Source organism: Pholcus phalangioides, unplaced genomic scaffold (assembly GCF_987345545.1).
Source record: "Pholcus phalangioides strain wild (caught in Gottingen) unplaced genomic scaffold, Ppha-v1.0 ptg000010l_1, whole genome shotgun sequence".
Taxonomy (NCBI): Eukaryota; Metazoa; Arthropoda; class Arachnida; order Araneae; family Pholcidae; genus Pholcus; species Pholcus phalangioides.
The window spans coordinates 35525565-35534883 of record NW_028301603.1 but is presented as its reverse complement, the minus strand read 5'-3'; the positions used below and the strand labels follow the sequence as shown (position 1 = coordinate 35534883).

At 38.4% G+C, this 9319-nt stretch overlaps 1 long non-coding RNA gene across 1 annotated transcript; it reads right to left on the bottom strand.

The window, feature by feature from the left end:
- Positions 1-2497: 2497 nt before the first annotated feature.
- Positions 2498-8832, bottom strand: LOC149081354 (uncharacterized). The gene is made up of 4 exons (XR_016193460.1): positions 8782-8832; positions 8581-8598; positions 7639-7686; positions 2498-4500 (listed from the first exon to the last, which is right to left on the bottom strand). It is a non-coding gene; the product is annotated as an uncharacterized LOC149081354 (long non-coding RNA).
- Between the last annotated feature and the right edge of the window lie 487 nt (positions 8833-9319).

The following is a 9319-nucleotide window of genomic DNA, read 5'->3' as shown; positions in this document are numbered from 1 at the left end:
TAGCACGTGTTGTGATGTACACAATTTGCTTTATTTTATACAGACAACTCTGTTTTAGATTTAATATCAATAAAGATGGTTGAAAATGTATTTAACACTTACCATGTATTTGGATGTTTCTCAGGATCTATAAATTCGCAACGAAAAAATATTTATTGAGCTTCGTTCTTGGATCGCACGTTGGAAGAACTGAAAAAAAATGTCATCCTTTCAGCTAAAAAGCAAGAAGCAACGTGAAGGAGCTAGGACCCAGTTGGTCACGTGACTTTCGAGTGCCGTAGCCCTCTCTTTCTCGTTAGCCCCGGTCTGTCAGTGGCGACGTCATATCTTCTTTTTCCGTCTTCGCGTTGGCGAGAGGTGGCAGTGACGTAATCGTGTGTAGTTAGTTTCGTTTTTTTGTGCGCATGTGTTGTGTTGTTGTTTGTGAATCATATCGATTATTAGGTGTCGATGAAACAACCGATGCTTTTCTTCTTGGAGAAAAGTATAACTTACGGCCAAGAAGAAAAGCATCGGCTGTTTCACCGACACCTAATAATCGATATAATTTACGGCCGAAAAGACAAGTGTCAACTGTTCCATCCTTTTCCGGCGGGTGTAAATGAAATAGAGATGCCGGCCATATAGACGTCAATTAGATGCATACGGTCAATCACTCAACCACTCACTTGGACACGCATACTGTTACTCACTCATACAGTCAATCCCACGCTCATAGATACTGTCGCTCACGTGATCAGTCCTTCTGTCATTCACTAAGTCATTTGTACGATCACTATCTCACTCCTAAGGCCGATTTCACACTCACTCGGTCACTGTCATGGTTACTCATCCACTTATATGGTCACTCACTCATACATTCACTCATGCGTTCAGGGCAGGTGAAATGTCAGGTGCGAAACATTCCAGGAGCCAAATGTACCGGGGCGAAATTTCCGTGGACGAAACGTTCCAGGGGTGAACCGTCGGGGACGAAATGTCGGGGGCGAAATTTTCAGATCCCGATAAGACGGGGAGGGGACACGAGGAGAAATATGGTCTGAGGGGGATCATGGACGAAAAAAAATGAAACATTGATATAGAAGTGATAGACCTCAGTTACAACACTGCACCGGAAGCCCAGCACGCACGCAAGTCAGAACACACATCCACAATTACCATTGGATCTGTATCTGGAAGACCTATCCTCTGACATGTATCCACCAACCTGTCTACATGTTCCAAGTACCCGTCTGAAGCTCTAAATTAGCTTATGCCGAATCCTGTTCGGTAGATTCAGGGTGGAGTATCGAGTCCATTTCACCTGAAATAACTAATTAACCGTTGACTACGGAAGCGAAATTTTCGTCATTTATTTCACAGGGGGGCCGTATTTTGTGTGTTGGTACACAATACGGTCTCAGTGAAATGAATGACACATGCAGGGTGTTCCTATAAATACATGTACAAACTTTAATGGGAGGTATAGAACGTCAAAAGGATCGATAATTGCATAGGAATGAATCCATAGCCGGAAACGTCATTGTACGGCGCTACGAGGTGCTGTTCATTACAGCGTCAGAGGGGAAATATATGATATATATGATTTTTCCTCCTTTTTTTTTTTCCTGCCAGCTCCCTGATCGTTCCCTTACGGCAACTATTCTTGGAATGAGGAAAAATCACTCATTTCCCCTCCAGAGAAAAAAGGTGACTTGCGATGACGTTTCCGGTTATGGATCATAAGTTCCGGTCATGCAATTCTCAATCCTTTTGATGTTTTTTACCTCCTCTTAAAATTTGTAACTGCATTCGCAGGACAAGCTGTATGCAGTTATGCTGCCCTCCGACTTCGGATTGCAAAGTTGCACCCCCGTCGGTCTTGAGAGTCCACGAGAAAAGACATGCATGTTCTCGTAGTATATGTATTCGAATTTGAAAATCGCTGAAAAAAGACGAGAACAAAAACAAGCTCGGCACTTGATATACGCTGCTCTTTTCCTCATTTTCAGCGATTTTCGAATCGAAATACATGTCTCAGTGAATACTGTACTTAAAAGCATAGAATTTTTTCTTTTTCAATTGGGCTCAGGGTAGACGGGCCGTAAGCATAAAGTGAATAAATTGCACATATTTAAGATAAGCACCTTATTCAAATACTTGTTGCTAATTGGGATTATATTTCTATAGCCAACGGCTCATTAGTTATTTGAAACGGAATCGAGTTTTCACCATTCACAGTATAACTATACAGACAGACATGACCGCTGACCGCCATCTTGAGATGGTTTGCGCTCTTTTCCAAAAAGGGAACTATACAGATAAATTCCGTAGAGATCAGTCACAGATGATAGATTTCTGTGGGGGAAAATACACATGGACGGAAAAAAATTGAATATATACATTTGTGAGAAATTCATGATAAATTTTATTTAAAATTGATGCTTTCAATCCACAGCTTTTCCGTTCTGCTCTTCATCTTCTGCTTCGCTCCTCACTGCGTTTGAGCTGGAAAAAAAGACCCGATAATACGCATTCATATAGAACATGGAAATTTTCAATAAACCATCGAACCCACCACTGATAACAAAACTACTCCAAAAACAAAATACGCATCTTTTCAGTACATAAACAGTGCGTTTTTTACGATATTTCATAGCTTTAGAGTACTGGCAGTGTTTTTACAAGGGAAGGATTGCAGGGTCTCGTCCTCAAAAAGGTTATGAACAAATTTAAGCGCATTTTCATCTTACTTAGAAACATGTTAAAACAAAAACAAAAAAATTAGCGGCGGAATGCAAGTATTAAAGCCGCAAAAACATCATTGAATCGACTACACTTGACTACCCATCGCCTCTCGTACTTTGTGGCGATATCTATAGGAAATTTCTTTTCACTGCTCTTACACATTCTCTATAGCACTCCTTTTTTTCTCTTTCTTTATCTGTGTGGTATAGAAGGCCTCGGCACGGGCTGTTGAGTTCATCGGTGGCGTTATGGGAGTAGTCCGATAAGACTACCTAGCATGTTTGCCCACATGAACCACAACGTCCTATTTCGTTTCTTCCTATTTTAGTGTAGAATCTTCCGCGTTGGCTGACAAATACCGGGATACGTGTGGGACATACAAATCGCCAACTCTATGCCCGAGATTGTTGCTTTTCTGCACAACGACGATACTAGCACGTTCAGTGGAATTTTATTTCTCTGAATATGCTGAGTGCGGAGGGGATTTTTTACGGGGCGGCAACGTCGACGAGTATCAGTTAGTGTTTTATATTTGCGGCGTTTCCTCAACCTTCACGCCCTTAGCCAATTTAGGTTACCAGAAGGCTCAACTCTCACACTACTGCTCTTGCGTCAGCGATGTCTTTTATTATTACATTAATGAATTATGCAATTATAAAAGACATTATGAAATTCTTAAAGTTACTGGACGTACTTATCGTCTTGCATGTTTTGTGGACTCAAAATAATTATTTGAAATTTAATATAAAACACAATCACTTTTCATTTTATATTACATTTTATTTTCATGGGAGAGCAGAACCGTCAAGCTATAACTGTTAGACTATCTTACAGCCATCTTCATGAATCAGATACTTATAGTATAACATTGATAATGATATGCATACACTCTTCTGTGTAAAGAGTATTTTGGAATGTTGAAGTTCTGTTCTATTTTACAATTAGTGATAATTGGATCAAGACAGAAAATAACATCTCTTATTTCAAAAACGTCAACTGGGGAGAAAATTGCTATAGTTTAGGGAGGCTGCTATGTCTCCACTCAGCGTTTCGCGTTACTAAGGAATTGAAAAGTGTGTCTCTGGTGTATTGGTTAGCATGCTTTCCCGGTATTCAAGAGGGTACAAATCACTTTTCTTTCCAAATATTAGTTTCGGCATAACATCCAGAAAATTCAATTTCTCAGTATATTTCGGGCCGAATAAATACCATCTCTTGAAATAAAGAATCTTCGTTTAGGTCAAGAGGTTCCCTAGCTTTTTATGTTTTTAATGTCTTATATCAGATTGAATTTCCATGTTCCTTGTGGCATATTATGGAAGATCCTATGATACTAAAGTTATTAATAACTGTAATATAATTTAGATTTTTATTTCATGATTTTACCTATGAGTTATCAAACTTTTCACCTGGTCGGAATCACCAGCGCAATAAAATTACGCGGCCCATTGATTTGAGACAAATAAGTCTTGTAAAAATTCGGAAAGCAGCTCAACTAATCAGTAGATCCCAGTGAAGCTACTGATTATTTTTTTCAATTTGAATTCATGAAACATTCGTAGCATCGCGGAAAAAATAAGATGGTGTCTCTTAGAATTAATTAAAAGGGATCTACTGTCATAGAAATTTGGGAGAATGGACCAAATTCACAGAAAACTGAGACTCATTCGGTTTAAGAAATAAAGAATCCCGTGTGATGTTCAAAAAGCACATTAAAATATACTGAAGGTTGTAGATTTCTTTGGAAGGATCTATAAATATATACTTACCATCCTTACATATGCATTATAAGTTGTAAGTTATAAAAAATAAATAGATATTGCGACGTAAATTCAAGAATGTATACATGCTCAATGACAAACATTTGGAAAGCTAGGATAACAGTCGTGTACACCTGGACTACGATTCATTCTCAAATATTTGCTCCTAATGTTGGTTTCCCCCGCCCGCTGTAATGAAGCAACAACGGCATAGACCGTCAACACACTGGGCAAGCTTGGTCCCACTTTTGCATGGCAAATATTCGCTTCAAGAGTTCTTTATTTTGAATATTGACGTTCTTCGACCAATGTGTTGCCAGATGGATTATAAGATCGGGAAGGACTTTCGGGTCGGGTGACTTTCGTTGGAGGCTACTACTACTACTAAACCATACATGCCCCTCGTCAGCATTCCTGTGCGGAATTTCTTTCCAATTGGTACATGTTGGAATGTGCATGCACGCGTTATGAACTCAACGTGAAGTTTATTACTGCGCCATGCGTGTTATGTGTAGTGCTGTCATCTGCCATCATTTTTTGAAATCTTTTTTATCCTTAGTCAGGGAAATTTTGTAAAGGAAAGGAAATTCATCACAAAAAAGTGAATCGCTTTCTTTTTCCTCAAAATCCATTCTGAAGAATAGCTGGTTGGTATGGATATGTCAAAAGTCATTTGGACTTGTAAGAAAATAAAGTTGGGTATGATGTTGGTTTTGGTGGTTCGTATCTGACAAGACAGTTTATTACCTTTCCCTACGTCCGTGAAGCCACACCACCTCGCCACACGAGAATATATTTCGCACGCGAACGCAAGTTTTGTGACTTCGCATTGCCAGTTCCTAATTGGCTGCAGCGCTGTCATAACGCAGAATGCATCCAGAAAGCGCTTCGCTTTTTATTTATCTCCTTTGGTTTTACTCTTCACTCCTGTACTAGGATTACACCCAGGGCCGCAACTAGACAGCAGGTGGGTCTTCTGCTTCGGGCCATGGATTAGAGAGGGGGCCCAAATTTCACATTTTAACCTGACCTTCAACAACTTAACAATATAGGCGTGGAGGGGGAGCAAATTGCGTGTTTGCCCCGTTGACCAAGTTTCTAGTTGTGACTCTGGTTGTACCACTGTGTGATTGACTCTTTTAGGAAATATACAATAATGTATACCATTTCAATTAATAGAAAAGCAGCTGTAGCGTGCGTAGGAAGACTGTCAGGCACGCTTTAATGGTTAATTTTGCTCTCCTAATGAATCTGTGCCTTGGCAAAACCATTCTAATAACAATGGCAACATAACCGAGAAAAACCCATACCCGTTGATATTTGTTTAATTAGCTATTATTTTAGTGCATGTGTAATCCAAAATTTCCCCCTTTTGCTTGCGTGTAACATTTTTTTTGAAGACGTTTATTATCATATAATAATTGCAATCTCGATAATCCCCCCCCCCCCCTACGATTTAGAACGAACCACGACTATCGTTAGAAGATTTTAGTGAACCAATCTGCCACACATGGGATTTACAGCGGGTTCAATTATAATTCCATACGACGACGAACTTGTTAGAATTCTACGGTGGATGGTGTCTTTGGATTTAAGGGGACAATTAGATCAAGTGAGTCAAGTTTAAATGGGAGATTAAGAAAAATAATGGGTATCATCAACAAAAAGATCAATTTTGTTTAAAATCAAATTTATAACTTCCAAGTTCGATTTCAAATAATTAAAATTTAATTTAATTGAAGTGATTCTAGTCACGTCAAACCAAGAAGTTTCACTTCTAACGCACGAGAGATTCTCTCGCAGATTTTTTCTAACTATGAGTTAAGTGCAATGATTTAATAATTGTACCGTTGTAGGCCTGTGGGGGAATATTTTTTAATGAGGAGATCGGCCCGCATTTGTGCCTCGAAGTTGGGAACCACTGAAAACCAACTTCAGCTGACCACCATTGCGGCGACGGTGGGTTGGAGGCTGCAATGTCCTGGTCGTTCTTTAGCCCCATCTCCTTCAGGCTCAAACATTCGATGGCAGCACCAGTAAGAACACAAATTTTCCAAGCACAATTCTGATAACATAAATACGTTAATACGTTAGGAGGCACACATACACTCTCAGAACACACATTCCGGCATGTACCATCAATTTATAAATTCCGTAGAGGAATGTGTGCGATATGCATGTAAAGTCAAGTAGTGGTGTCCTCCAAGAATTGATGAATATTGCCAATAGTAGAGCGGCCACTGTACTCAGCCATGACCAATTTTGGGACGTATGCGGCCATGCCGGGCACGAATGCGACCCTAGCTTAATGCATACGCTATACTGCTTGACAAATGCTGAGGAACAGGTTTTATTTTTGCGTCACACGTAATGAAAAACCAAAATGAAAAAAAAAAGAATCCTTTCTACGAAAGTTACAACAGCTGGTTGACGCGAAGATAAATCCTGGAAAGAAAATTCAACCTGTCAGAAATTACGAGCTTTGGCCCGAGTTCTGTCTCTCCGTGTACTGGCCCCCGTTCAGATCACACGAGCTATAAGGAGAGAGGATACGCTGGCTTTATAGTCTAGGCAGGGCGTTTTACCCAGCAAGTGAGAGGATATGGGTTCGATTCCTCGCAGAACCGGTTGAATTTTCTCTCCTGGATTTATCTTTTCCCAACAACCAGCTGTCGAAATTTTCGTACTAATAGTGGAGAGTGACACCATCTTCAGATACCACTTTCTAAAGGGGGAAATCAACGGTATAACACAGAAGGACAAGTCCCCTTTGCATTCAGAATCGACCCATGTGTTTCATATGGAAACGTGATTTTCATGGTCGAAGAAATTCAAAAGTTATTCATTCATGGACGAATGGCGAACTTCTTTTTTTTTCATAAAAACAGCGAATTCTTGTTTACTGAAGGATTTTTTCATTTAGTTCCTTCCATATAATCTTCTCAATTCTGGGTTTTTGCACTTGGAAGTGAAGATTTTACATATTTTTTACCTACATTTTTCTGTATTTTTTTTTCTTTTTTTTTGCAGCGATCTCTCTAGAGAGAGTCTGTTGCGACAAAGCTTAACCAGATGGTTAGAAAGTGGAACAATGGTTATTTTTGATTTTTTCACATTTTGGTTTTATCTAATTCTATTTGGTCGGTTATACCTTCTTTTCTTCTTTACTACCATCTTCGTCGTCATCACCATCGTCATCCTGAAGAGAGGAAAATAAAAAAAAAAATGGTGACTGTGCACTGCTGAAATTACCGTGACAATCAAAATCCGTGCCAAGTTGTTCATTCAATATGGATTTAATGCGCATGCGAAAAATACGATCTTTCAAAAACAGTTTCCCAAAAAATAATAATTATAAAATTATAATAAAAAACACAACGACCCCCGTCAAAAGGTAAATGGAAACATGGAACACCGACTGTTGATTTTAAAGTATTGTCATTTTTCATTGTTATTTATCTCCTCTGATGGATGTAATGATACCGCAGGGGAATTTTCGTTCAAAAGCTTCTGTAATGATTTATTTCAAAACAGGTAAAGAAAATAGTCGCAATTTTCGAAGCCAAGTAAAAATATCACTGCATTTTTCTTATATGAATTTTTCTTTCTAGTTTATGTGAAGGTCTTGTATCCAGTGTTATAAGACCGCCCTGATCAGCTACTCAATGTTTCAAGAGAATAGTATAATCTCGAATGATGCAAAAATCTGATAGAAACTGCAAATCGCAGTATTTAAAACAGTCTCTCAAAGTTGTAAAACCAATGTCAGACTCTAATATTTGATAGTGTTTCATAATTTCTCCGCTGGTTCTAATTTTCGAGGTATCCAGTTTAGTTGAAGAACGACGTTCCGAACTCGCATTCAAGTTTATAATACAGTCGAATCCCGTTATAACGAACTCCACGAGACCGTAGAAATCATTCATTATAACGAAATTTCGTTATAAAGGAATTTCAGGTTATTTAAAAATGTTCCTACGTAAATTTCTCTGGGAGATTAGTAAAGTGTTCGTTAAAACGGGATTTTCGCTATAACGGTATTCGTTAAAACGGGATTCTACTGTATTTTACTGTGCATATAGAGCATACTTACTCCTAATAGATCCTTTTCCTGTACGTGATAAAGTTGTATTAATTATTACAATAAACGGAACACACATATAGGATGAATTTTTTTATAAATTTTATGATTGACAAAAAAATGTGTTTCAGGAATTGCAACTAATTTTCTTCTGTGGAACGGGATACTATGATCGATTTTTAAGGGGGGGGGGAAGGCAAGTGATATTATTACTCTACTAAAATGTTTCGGGTGGCCAAAAACCTTTTGCAGTAACATGTCCATGTCAAGGTGGAATCGGCATCAGGAAAAAACGGTACTCCATCATTAAAACACTCCCTTATGGTTAATGCTCCCGTAAATTTGGCTTCTTCATAATACTCATAAGATATCAGGAAAAGTAGGTATTCCTGCAGTCGTAATTGCGGGGGATGCAGTAAAGTACGAACTATTCCTTTCAACATGGGGAAAAGCTATGCTCTAGTAGAAATATAATTAAAAATAATATTTAATCATTGATTTATTTCCAATTTTTTACTCATATTTTTGCTTGTACATTCTATTCTATACTACAGGGTGTTTCAAAATCACCCGATTTGAAATGCGTATATTACACAAGAAATATTGATCATAGACACTTTAAATTAATTTTATATTACATGGCTAATCACATAAAGGTTTTTTTACGAACCAAATTGAAGTTGCTCAATGTGTCCACTTTGGGATGCACGGCATTTGTCTATACAGTAGTCAAATTCATCCCAAACCTTTT